At 43.1% G+C, this 13074-nt stretch overlaps 1 protein-coding gene across 3 annotated transcripts in view; it reads left to right on the plus strand.

Annotated features, from left to right (window-relative positions):
* LOC132397919 (E3 ubiquitin-protein ligase RNF128) overlaps positions 1 to 13074 on the plus strand; it is a 153626-nt gene that overhangs the window by 79373 nt on the left and 61179 nt on the right. The gene's annotated exons all lie outside the window — the stretch shown is intronic.

Genomic DNA, 13074 nt, shown 5'->3' on the forward strand with positions numbered 1-13074 from the left:
CCCACAATTCTCCATCTATGTATAACATCCAGTCTCGTACATCTGCTTCGAACTTTTGCCCCCTCACTTTAAATATATACCCTCTAGATTTAAATATTTTGGCCTTTGGAAAAAAAAGATACCATCTGTCTGCTTTGTCTAAACCCCTCATAATTTTCTGAGCTTCTATTGGTCTGACCTCAGCCTCTGCCATTTCAGAGCAAACAACTCTAGTTTGTCCAAATTCTCTTTATTACATGGGCTTGCTAATCTAGGAAACATCCTGATAGATCTCTTTTGCATCCTCTCCAAAACCCCCCACATCCTTCCCGTAATGGGACTAGAATTGAATACAATACTCTCGTTGCGGTTTAGTTGTAAAGCTGCGTTGTAACTGCCTGGCCTTTGTCTTGACCAGTAAAAACAAGTTCGCCTTTATCCCCTTATCATCTTGTATGGCCACATTCAGAGAACTGTGGACCACAAGATGCCAAGAGTAATTGATCCATGAGCAGGTCACTTGACTCCTCAGACTGCCGTACTTGTAATAAGATGGTGGCTAATATAATTCTATTCTCAGTATTCTTTTGTCTACCTGTTGTCACTGTTCATGTCCTTGCTTATCAAGAATTGATCAAACCTTGTCTTGAAAATATTCAAAGGGTCTCTTTCTACTGCCCTTCAAGGATGACTCAGATTCATGTGAGGGAAAAAAATCCAGCCTGTCTCTGCATTACTTTTTTTATTTTATTTTATTTTTATTTTAGAGATACAGCCCTTCCAGCCTTTTGAGTAGTGTCGCCAGCCGCCCCCAGTTTAATCCCAGCCTGATCACAGGATAGTTTACAATGACCGGTATCCCTTTGGACTGTGGGTGGAAACCGGAGTAACTGGTGGAAAACCCACTCAGTCCATGGGGAGGATGTGCAAACTCCTTACAGAGGATGCTGGGATTGAACTCCGAACACTGACGCCCCAAACTGTAATAACTTCATGCTAACCGCTAAGCCAACATTGCACCAACATTGAGAGAGATCTTGATGATCCCTTTTCTTTAAATCTAGGTTCCAAGTGTTGAATTCAACAGCTTGGCTTGTGTGCATTTGGAATTAGCTGGGTGCCTTGTGGTTTCCCTCCTCTGAATTAGATTTATTATCACTGACAGGTAGACATGAAATCTGTTGTTTTGCAGCAGCAGTACAGAGCGAAGTTATAAAATTATTTTAAGTTGCTAATGTAGTACAGGAAAAGGAGTAATGAGGTAGTTTATGTACTAGTTAGACATCTGAAGGCAGAAGGAAGAAGTTGACTTACTGAGTGTGTACCTCTTGCCTTATGGTAGTAACAAGAAGAGGACATGTCCCAGATGGTGAGGGTCCTTAGTGATGCACTGTGCCTCGACAATGTCCTGCGGTGAAGCTTGTAGTCTATAAGTCCATTCTGCTCCCTCCACCACTCCCCTCCACGTTATTCCAAGTTCCACCTTACTCTCCAAATAGATTCCATCATCTTCAGCACTTTCTCACTTCTACCTATCATCTTCCATCTCCTGATGCCATTCCCACTCTCCCCTTTCCCATCTACTTGTCCCACTCTCCCCTTTCCCATCTACTTATCCCACTCTCCCCTTTCCCATCCACTTGTCCCACTCTCCCCTTTCCCATCTACTTGTCCCACTCTCCCCTTTCCCATCCACTTATCCCACTCTCCCCTTTCCCATCCACTTATCCCACTCTCCCCTTTCCCATCCACTTATCCCACTCTCCCCTTTCCCATCCACTTATCCCACTCTCCCCTTTCCCATCCACTTATCCCACTCTCCCCTTTCCCATCCACTTGTCCCACTCTCCCCTTTCCCATCTACTTATCCCACTCTCCCCTTTCCCATCTACTTATCCCACTCTCCCCTTTCCCATCCACTTATCCCACTCTCCCCTTTCCCATCCACTTATCCCACTCTCCCCTTTCCCATCCACTTATCCCACTCTCCCCTTTCCCATCCACTTATCCCACTCTCCCCTTTACCATCCACTTATCCCACTCTCCCCTTTCCCATCTGCCCATCACTTCCCCCTTATCTATTGCCTGCAAGTTTTTAATCCACCCGTTCCATCACCCATTTTATGCTGCTTATGTCGCTGCTATCCTTCAATCCTTTTGAAGAATTTTAACCTATCCCTTTCTCCCATGGTTCACTCTTCTCTCCTATCAGATTCCTTCTTCTCCAGCCCTTTACCTTTCCCACCTACCACCTCCCGGCTTCCTACTACATCCGCCCACCACCCCCACACCACGTGGCTTCAGCTTTCACCTTCTAGCTGCAGCTCCTTGCCCTCCCCTCACCCACCTATATACTTTCCCATTTCCCACCTTCCTTTTCAGGCCCAAAGAAGGGTCTCAGCTGGAAATATCGACTTTTATTCATTTCCGTAGGCACTGCCTGACCGACTGAGTTCCTCCAGCATTTTGTGTATGTTGATTCTTTTTGAAATGTGAAGGACAAAAGATAACCACAAAATGTTTATTATTTTGATTTTGCTGCACTGCATTTAAGACAGTTTTGTATTATTTCAGTGTTTGTGATTATTTTGTCAAATTCTATGTTTCCCTTTCTTGGTAGTTCTGATTCTAATTTGACATACTACTTTTTAAAAAAAAAGCTATTTTGAATTAACCCCTGTCATAATGTAATAGACTCCATTGCCACACACATAAAATACTGGAGGAACTCAGCAGGTCAGACAGCATTCATGGAAATGAATAAGCAGTTGACGTTTTGGGCTGAGACCCTTCTTCAGGTCCGGAAAGGAAGGGGGAAGATGCCAGAATAAAAAGGTGAGGGAAAGGAAGGAGGCTAGTTAGCAGGTGATAGGTGACACCAGGCAGTGGGAAGAGAAGAAGGAATCTGATAGGAGAGGAGAGTGGACCATATGAGAAATGGAAGGGAGGGTGGGGGAGACACTAGGGAGAAGTGATAGGCAGGTGATGTCTCCATTGTCTATTTGTGGTGTTTATACCATTTTTTTTTGCTCTAACTTGTAGCACTGCAGCAATATCTGCTCAATGTTTCATCAAACGTTTGCAACTAGATTCCTTTTAATTCTTTGCACAAACACAAAATATTAGCTGCTGAGTTAATCGGTGTCAAGTTTATTATCACTGGCATAAAATTTGTTGTTCTGTAGCAGCAGAATAGTGCAATGTTTAAACTATTTTATAAATTATAAGGATATTAAAAATTAATTATGTAGTGCAAAATGAGAGCAAATATACTGAGGTTGATAGGTTCATGGACTGTTCACAGGTCTGATGGAGGAGCTAAAGAAGCTGTCCTTAAAATGTTGAGTGTGTGTCTTCAGGCACCTTTATCTCCTCCCTGATGGTTGCAATGAGAAGAGAGCATGTCCTTGCTCTTTCAGGGGGGTGTTTAATGGTGGATGCCGCCATTTTGAGGCATCGCCTTTTGAAGATGTCATCAATGCTGGGGAGTTTAGTGCCTGTGATGGAGCTGACGGAGTTTACAATGCTCTGCAGCTTTTGCTGATTCTGTGCCAGAGAGTGATACAACCAGTTAGAATGCTCTCCACGGTACATCAGAAGATATTTGCTGGAGTTTCTGATGAATGAGGACATGATTGCACCATACTGCATTCATGTTTGCAGTTCACATTTAGCTGCACTGAAAGCAGAAAATGTTAGAAGTACTTAGCTGGTTGGATACCATCAGTGGAGGGAGATAATCAATCTGTCAATGCCCTGAAAATGCCAACCTCAGTTTCTCTCTCCCCAGATGTCAGATAGACTGAATATCTCCAGTGCTTTCTGCACACATCACAAATTCAATAGTGCTTTGTTTTGTATTTCTTCAGCTGTGTTCAGCAGCACTGTAGCATTATGGTTGCCTCATTGTAGGGTTTTCAGGCCCAATGACCCAGAGAGCTATGTTGGCTGGAGTCAGGGCTTCGTGCTTTGGCTCTTGGTAGGTTCGCCCTTGCCAAACAGGTCAAAGGGTAGAGGTCAGACTAAGAGTGGTTCACTGGTCCTCTAGGTTACGGGGTTAAGGTCAGGGCTAACAACCCTGACTGGTTTAGCAAAAACTGTTATGGAAACAGCAATGAAGAATCCTTCTATACCTCAGTGGTATATCTCAATGGTATTCCTGAGTCTCCACCCAGAGCTTCCATCTCTGACAGCTGTGAAAACCAAGCTACTGACACGACGAAGGGGCCCTGAACACCACCACAGATGAAGGACCTTCATTTTGCTGTAAATGTCATGGGAGTGGAGAGCATAGTGGTTAGTGTAATGCTTTACAGCACCAGTGATCGGGATTCAGTTTCCCCCACTGTCTGTAAAAAGTATGTACTTTCTCCCTGTGACTGCATGGGTTTCCTCCAGGTGCTCCGGTTACACCCCTCATTCCAAAGATGTATGGGTAGTAGGTTGTAGGCATGCTGCGTTGGTACCTGAAACACTGCAACATTTGCGGTCTGTCCCCGTCACATTCGCAAGCTGTGTTGGTTATTGACACAAATATTTCACTATATGTTTTAATGCCTTGATGTGCATGTGACAAATACCCTCTTTCTCAAATCTGTCTCTGTACACTGCCCAGTGTATCATGCTTGTCAGCTTTGAATACTGCTTCCAATTGGCTAATCAAGTATCTGTAACTGCCAATCTCTCTGATACTTGACATTTCTACCCTTGAAAAAATATTCTGGTTCTCTTATCTGTGCCTCTCACCTTTCAACTCTCTGTCCATGCTGGTTGCTTCTCCGTCTAGCATGAAGGGACCACTACACAGGACTGAAAAGTAGCAAGGCCAGCGAGCTCCATCGTGGGCACTGGTCCCCCCCAGCATCAAGGACATCTTCAAAAGGCAATGCCTCAAAAAGGCAGTATCTATCCCAGTACTCTTTTTATTGCTACCATCAAGGAGGAGGTACAGGAGTGTGAAGACACACACTCAATATTTTAGTAACAGATTATTTCCCTCCACCAACAGATGTTGAATGGACAATTATTACTTTTCTTTATTTCACCCTCTCTTTTTGCACTACTTACTTGATTATATATATTATATACTGTATATAGCTTGGGTGCCTCAGACTTTTGCACAGTACTGTGTCTGTCACATGGAGTGAAGGGCAAGCTTGTAGATCTGGTGGGAGCAAAGGATGTTGGGAATGATGAGGGTGGAAGGGAGGAGGGGTGTGGGACTGGTGGCAGAGAAGGAGTATGGGGGGGGGAGGGTGGGTGTGGGGGTGAGTGGTTGCAGACACACCCAGCCCTGAGACACCTGGTGAGGTCATTTGATTTCAAACATTTGGTTTATCGATGATTACAGACTGTCTCCTGCCTGTCTGGTCCTTCCCATTCCCTCCCTTCTCCCCTCCCCTTTTCCCAACCATGATTTCCCTCTCCGTTCCCACTTCCCTACAGAGACCCAAATCGTGTATGTGTATAGAGATGGACATTTTTTATTATAATTTATGGTATTTTATAATATTTACAGCTGTCGCAAAACAATAAATTTCATTATGTATACTATTGGTAGTAATCCTGATTCTGATTCATAGTTTTATAAACTTATATCAGGTCTCGTCTCCCCTCAGCCTTCAATGCTGTAGAAAAAAACAACCTACCTAATTCTGTTCAACCTTCCCATATCCCTCATACCCTCTGATCGTATCCTGGTGAACCCCATCTGCACCCTTTCCAAATCCTCTTCCTTTAATGGGAGGTCCAGAACTACACAGTCTAATGAAGAACAAGGGAAATCTTCTTATCCTTTATTTTCCCTTCCTTGTTATCAATCCAGATAAAGAAAATGCTGTTGCAGACTGTCTATATACTCATTCCAACTTGCTTCAGCTTTTTCCATGCAAGTCAAATGAGCTGAACTTACATTCAAAATACTTTCTTAGTCATCAATTGTGAAATAGCAGGAAATGAATCAAAACCCTCTTATCGAAACTGTCATTCTGTCACTGCAAGCAAAGTTCTTTCACTGTACAGTTTTTCCTCTACCTTCCTCGTAACAAAATTTTGATTTAAGCTTGTCGCTTGTATTTTTGATCTTCCGGCGATGGTTCTGCTTTGTGTTACTGTCATTTCAGTGAAGGAAGATTTTAGTGGCAGAAATTGTCAGAAAATAGTCACAACCATTTGAAAAGTTAGAGTAAAAAGGTTGCATCCAGTAGATACCATGGGGGAAGAAAGGAAACATTGTGGAACTCAAAAAAAAAACCCGATAAAAATAATAAAAAACGAGCAAAAAAGAACAAATCACACAAATAACAAAAATCGAGCAGATAACCCACAGAATATTAAACATCCAACAGCATAGTTCCTGAAATGGTCCAAGAGTGATGGCCAACAAGTCAGTTCAGTTTAGAGCTGTCAATGACTGCAGGCCGCAGCCACGGAGACAGTGCTGTGCCGAAGTGCCTCACTCAAATCATGCAACCAGCAAAGAAGGAACGTCACAAACAGACGAACCACAGGGTCCTCCAAAAACAGGTCCACAGGTGCAGAGTGTGTCCAGTGCTGCTGTAGCAGCAGCGAGAGGGTGACTGGCCAAACACAGGCAGACGCGTCGTGAAGCATTGTGGAAGGCGTGTGGACCCCCGCGTTAGTCCTCGTCAGTTTCAATCTTGCTCACCGCTTTAATCGGCAACGAGTTATGGAGCTGACCACGGGTTCACGTTCCACGACTAGGAAACGATAGCCCCTGCTCTCAGCCTCACCCAGTTCCCCGGGAGATAGCGAAAGTCCCAGATCTCTCAGCTGGACTAAGAATACAACATCAAAATGGCAATTACAGGCCAAAATCGATCACGGTTCAGGAGAAGTATATTCAAAAGAAGAAATAGTAGTACTTTCATGAGCTGTCTGCAGGAAGTCACCATTGTAATATGCATAAAATGAATGTTTAGAGTCTCGCATCCCATTGTTAACTGATGATTGAATTCATATTTGTGAACTGCAGACCGTTTTGTATACCGAGGGAGTTCACTACAACTGCGTTGGGTAGCTGTATATATCCTCCCCCCTTTGTAAATGCCCGCAAGGCACTGTGTGATCTCTACAGCACCATCAGTGACTCTCAAACCAGACACCCCGATGGTATCTTCATTATCGCAGGTGATTTTAACCATGCAAACCTAAAGACAGCCCTGTCTAAGTTCCACCAGCATGTTGACTTGACCGCCAGAGGTGAAAATACTTTAGAGCTGGTTTTCACTGACATACCAGATGCCTATAAAGCAGTCCCTCAACCCACATTGGACTCTCAGATCATATATGTAGTGTTAATTCCCGCATACAAACCAGTGACCAGACGGATCAAACCAGTTGTAAAGGTGGTGACAACCTGGCCTGAGGGTGTAATCTCTGCACTGCAGGACTGCTTTGATAATACCAAATGTTCAGGGAGGCTGCTATCAATGGCAACCATATTAACATGAGAAATATGTGGATTCTGTGACCAGCTGCTTAGAGAAATGTGCTGAGGATGTTGCCATCAAGAAGCACATCCAGGGCAAATCAGAAGCCGTGGCTTACTGCAGAGGTCCGTGCCAAGCCAAGGGATCGTGATGAGGCCTTTAAAAAGGGGTTGTGACAGCTCTCAGGGAAGCAAGAGCTGTGCTTTGCTGCTCCATAGGGAAGGTGAAATGGGAGCATTCTCAGAGAATTTACCGCCACTTCTGCGATACCAGAGACTCGAAGCACATGTGGTAGGGAATTCAGAGGAGTACAGACGATAAGTCTACCCTGCGCATCAGCGACCAGGTTGTTCCATTCCCTGGGAGGCTGAATGTCTTCTGTGTCTGGTTTGATGCACAGAACAAAGTGCTGGTGAAGAAGGCACCTCCCCCCAGGGGAGCAGACACTCTGTCAGGCTGAAGATGAGGTGAAGAAGACCATGCCAGAGTCAGCCCATGCAAAGCTGCAGGGCCCGATAATATACCAGGTCAGGTTCTCAAAGACTGTATAAGGAGAAAAGTTGGAGACAATTCAGAAGGTTTATGAGACTCGTACCTGGAATTGGCATGTTATCTTAGGAAGATAATATAGACAGATGGGCTGGTAACTGCTGGAATTTAGAGTAAGGGTAGACTTAATTGAAACATAAAAGATCCTGGGAGATTTTGATAGCATAGCTGAGAAGATAATGTTTTATTGGGAGACGGCATAGAACTAGAAGTTGTTTATAAGTATGAGGTTATCCATTTAAGACAGATGAAGGCAGAGGGTTCTGAGATTTTGGAAGCCTCTTCTTTAAAGGTAGCAGAAACCGAGCCTTCAAATTTTATTGGAATTGGTTTAGTATTGTCACCTGTAGCAAGGTTTTTCTTTCATACTGTGTATACAAATCAAATCATTACACAGTGTTTTGAGGTAGAACGAGATAAAACAATAACAGAATGCAAGTTACAGAGAAAGTGCAGTGCAGGTAGAACGTAACATATAGGAGCAGAATTAGGCCATTTGTCCCATTGAGTCGGCTTTGTTATTTCATCATGGCTGCTCCATTTCCTTCTCAGCCCCAGTCTCCTGCTTTCTCCCCTTGGTCCTTCAGCCCTAACTAATCAAGTACTTATCAGCCTCTGCCTTAATATTCCTAATGACTTGGCATCTACAGATTGACCACTCTCTAGCTAAAGAAATTCCTTCTCATCTTCATTCTATGTGGACGGCCCTCTATTCTGAGACTGAGCCCTCTAGTCCTAGACTCCCCCACCCATCCTCTCCACATCACTCTATCAAGACCTTCAACGTTTATTTGGTTACAGTGAGATCCCCTCCTCATTCTTCTGCATAATGTGCAAGATCACAATGAGGTAGATTGTGTGGTAAAGTGTCTACCTTATCATTTTTTTGAACCAGAGGTCTCTGCACAGATTGGGCTGCAGAACTAAGGTTAAAATTGATGTTATTAAATGACAGAAAGGTCAAGAGGCTGAGTTGCCTATCCTTCAAATTCGTAAATGTCTGTAATGGTTCTTGGGTTTCTGATTTGTCAAGTTATGAATTGGGAATTACGTCAGCATGTTGGAGATGCAGTTATGGATTCACCTTCTGCATAAATGAATTGTTGGCCAGATATTCACTACAGTTGATATTGACAGTGATCATGGAGAAACACAAGTGTTTCACTGGTCCTGAGCTCCCTTCTGTTCTCGATAATTTTATTAATACATAACTTGGTTGTAATGTTATGCCCATTAAACTCTCTATTGTTGTCATAGCCAACTCTGACTTGGTGATTGTCACTAAGCAAGGCTGTTTGGGGAGGTGGGGAATTGAAACAATTGATTACTTCCATTGCGGATAGTTAGGAGTAGTGTCTCTGGTTTGTTAACTAAGTCACTTGAATTTTGTTTTAGTGTTTGTAGAAGGATGCATTTTGTTTCAGAGTTAGTTACATTCAAATTAGTTTTCTAAATCAGCATTTTGCAAAAATAATCAGTTATGGTTTGAAGTAAAGACTCACTGGTTTCACTGGCAAAAGTACAAGGATTATTCTCAAAGTAAATTGATTAATAAAGAACATGCATGTCGCTGTATACTACCCCAAGGTTCATTTTCTTGCAGGCACGCTCAGTAAATCCAGTAGCTATAATAGAATCATTGAAAGACCACACCAACAGGGTGGACAACCGGTGTGCAAAAGATGACAAACTGTGTGAATACAAAAAGAAAGAAAAAAAGAAATAATAATAATAACAAGCCACTAAACTAAATACCATTTGAATAGTCTGTAAGTTCTTAGCAATTGAGAAATGAATGTGTTTGGCTATGCCCGTAATTGTGGCTTTGTCAGCTTGAGCTGAGGAAAAAAATTATTATAATAATTAAATAAGCAATAAGTATAAAGAAAATGAGATGAAAAGCCCTTGAAAGTGATTCCATAGGTTGTGGGAACAGTTCAGTGATGGGGCAAGTGAATTGAGTAAAGTTATCCCTTCTGGTTCAAGAGCCTGATGGCTGAGGGGTAATAACTGTTCCTGAACCTGGTGGTGTGAGCCCTGAGGCTCCTGTACTTTCTTCCTGATGGCAACAGGAAGAGGAGAGCATGACCTAGATGGTGGGGTTCCTGGATGATGGATGCTGCTTTTCTGAGACAGTGCTCCATGTAGATGTGCTCAATGGCGGGGAGCACTTTACCCATGACAGACTGGGCTGTATCCATTACTTTTTGTAGGATTTTCCATTCAAGGGCATTGGTGTTTCCATACCAGGCTGTGATGTAGCCAGTCAATCTACTCTTCACCACACATCTATAAAGGTTTGTGAAAGTTTTTAGATGTCATGCTGAATATTTGCAGACTCTTAGGTAGAGGTGGTGGCATGCTTTCTACATAATTACACTTATCTGCTGGCCTCAGGGCAAGTCCTCTGAAATGATAATGCCAAGGAATTGAATGTTGCTGACCCTCTCCATCTATGATCCACTGATGAGGACAGGCTTATGGGCCTCCAATTTCTTGGTCTTGCTGCCATTGTGTAAGAAGTTGTTGTTGTGGTACCACTCTGCCAGATTTTCAGTCTCCCTCCTAAATACTGATTCATCACCACCTTTGATTTGACGTATGACAGAGGTATATGACGTATGATTTGATGTCAGCAAATTTGAATATGGCATTGGAGCTGTGTTTAGCCACCCATTCGTAAGTGTAAAGCGAGTAGAGCAGGGACTGAGCACACAGCCTTGTGGTGCACCTGTGACAATGGAGATTGTGGAGGAGATATTGTTGCTGATCAGAACTGACTGAAGTCTACAGGTAAGGAAATGGAGGATACAATTGCACAAGGAAGTATTGAGGCCGCGTTCTTGAAGCTTATTGATTAGTTTTGAGGGTATTAAAAGCCGAGCTGTAGTCAATAAAGAGTATCCTGTTGTATACATCTTTGCTGTCCAGATGTTCCAGGGTTAAGTGAAGACCCAATGAAATAGTATCTGCTGCAGAGTGAATCCAAGTCAGTTCTTAGGCAAGAGCTAGTATGTTTCATCACCAACCTCGAAAACACTTTGTCACTGTGGATGTGAGTGCTACTAGAGGCAGGTTACCTCGTTCCTTTTGGGCACCAGTGTAATTGAAGCCTGCTTGAAGCAGGTAGGTACCAGAGATTGCCGAAACAATAGGTTGAATTTCTCAGTGAACATTCAAGCCAGTTGATCAGCAGAAGTCTTTAGTACTTGGACAGGTAACTCGTCTGGACCAGTTGCTTTGTGTGGGTTCACCCTACTGAAGAAAGCTCTCATGTCAGCCTCGGATACTGAAATCACAGGGTTAACTATCAGAGTCTGAATAAAATCCTTGTATCGCAGGCAGTGTCCAGGTTTCCTTGATTTCTCTCTAAACTCTGGTTATGCCCCCCAACTCGCTTTTCTCTTTGTATCTATTTCCCATTCTAACTCCCCTCTCATTCCCTTTTCTTCACTTCACCTGCCCGTCACCTACCTCTGGTGCCCCACCTCCTTCCCTTTCTCTCAAGACCCACTCTCCTCTCTTATTAGATTACTACTTCTAACATCCTTTTCCTCATCTACCTATAGCCTCCCTGCTTTTTACTTCATACCCCCTCCGCCACCTTCCCCCTCACCTGATCTAACATCACTGGTCAGCTTCCCTCAACCTTTTTATTTGGGCTTCTGCCCCTTTCTTTTCCAGTCTGATGAAGGTCCAAAATGTTGACTGTTTATCCTTTTCCATAGATGCTGTCTGATTTGCTAAGTTCCAGCATCTGCAGACTCTATCATATCTCAGGTTTCCTGCAACTCACTGTAGCAAAGAATGAGCTGGGATAGCTGGCTTCCTCCACCTTGTCTTGATTGATCAGCTTACTCTATCGATTCTATTCATGCAACTGTGATCCCTCTGACACCTATTATAACATACGACACCAATTATAAAACGGTAGCGGACTCGGCCCAGTACATCACAGGTAGAGCCCTCCCAACCACATCTACGTGAAACACTGTCAAAGGAAAGCGGCATCCATCATCTGAGATCCCCACCACCCAGTACATGCTCTCTTCTCACTGCTGCCATCAGGTAGAGGGTACCCAAGAGCCTCAAGTTACTACTGCGTCAGGCTCCTGAATACAAGGGGATAACTACACTCACTGGTCCCATCATTGTAATGTTCCTACAACTGATGATCTCACTGTAAGGACTCTTTATCTCATATCTCATGTTCTCAGTTTTTTATTGCTATTTATTTATATTTGAATTTGCACAGTTTGTTGTCTTCTCTACTCTGGTTGATCATTGATCCTGTTGAGGTTATTATGCTATAGGTTTACCCACAAGAAAATAAATCTCAAAGTTGTTTATGGTGACATACATGTACTTTGATAATAAAATTTCATTGAATTTTGAACATTTGAACATGTGATACCTGATAACACATGAACCTGTGTCATGCTGTAACGTTTGATAACATTTGAACACCTGTTATAATAGCTGGTTACCTTCACCTTGCTCAAACATGAAAGCAGTTTAATTTTATTGATTCTATTCATGTAGCAGTAATCCATCTGACACCTAGTTTATGCTTGACTCCTATTCTAACCTTGTGAACTTCTCTTCAGTCCTGTATGTTCCTCATCCCTGTGTCCCTTTCCTCCTCTGTGATGCTGCCCATTGTTAAACAGCAAATTAAAACAGTGATTTGGACATTTCTCCAGCCAGGACTCATGCCGCCTTTCAGAGCTTTTGTTCCTTGCACAGTTATCTCTTGCACCATCAGAATATTAATTTTTCTGAAAAGTTTGTTTCCCTTCTTTCAAGTTGGTCAGAGCTCGCTCCCTTTCAGAAGAAAACAAACCCGACTGTGGATTTTGTGGCCTGCTTTCCTTTACGTTGTAGGTTTCAGTAATTAACACAGCATGCATCACTAAGTAACCCAGACCACCCACTGGAGTTTGGAGCCGTCATCACCAGCAGACAGCAATGGGAATTCCCCATATCTTTGTATTAATGTTTGTTTTTATAACTAGCTTCCATAACTTGCATTAAAAACAGAGCAAATTCCTTTCCTCATTTTCTCCTCTCTATCTTTCTGACATATTACTTTCAT

Source organism: Hypanus sabinus, chromosome 8, assembly GCF_030144855.1.
Source record: "Hypanus sabinus isolate sHypSab1 chromosome 8, sHypSab1.hap1, whole genome shotgun sequence".
NCBI lineage: Eukaryota > Metazoa > Chordata > Chondrichthyes > Myliobatiformes > Dasyatidae > Hypanus > Hypanus sabinus.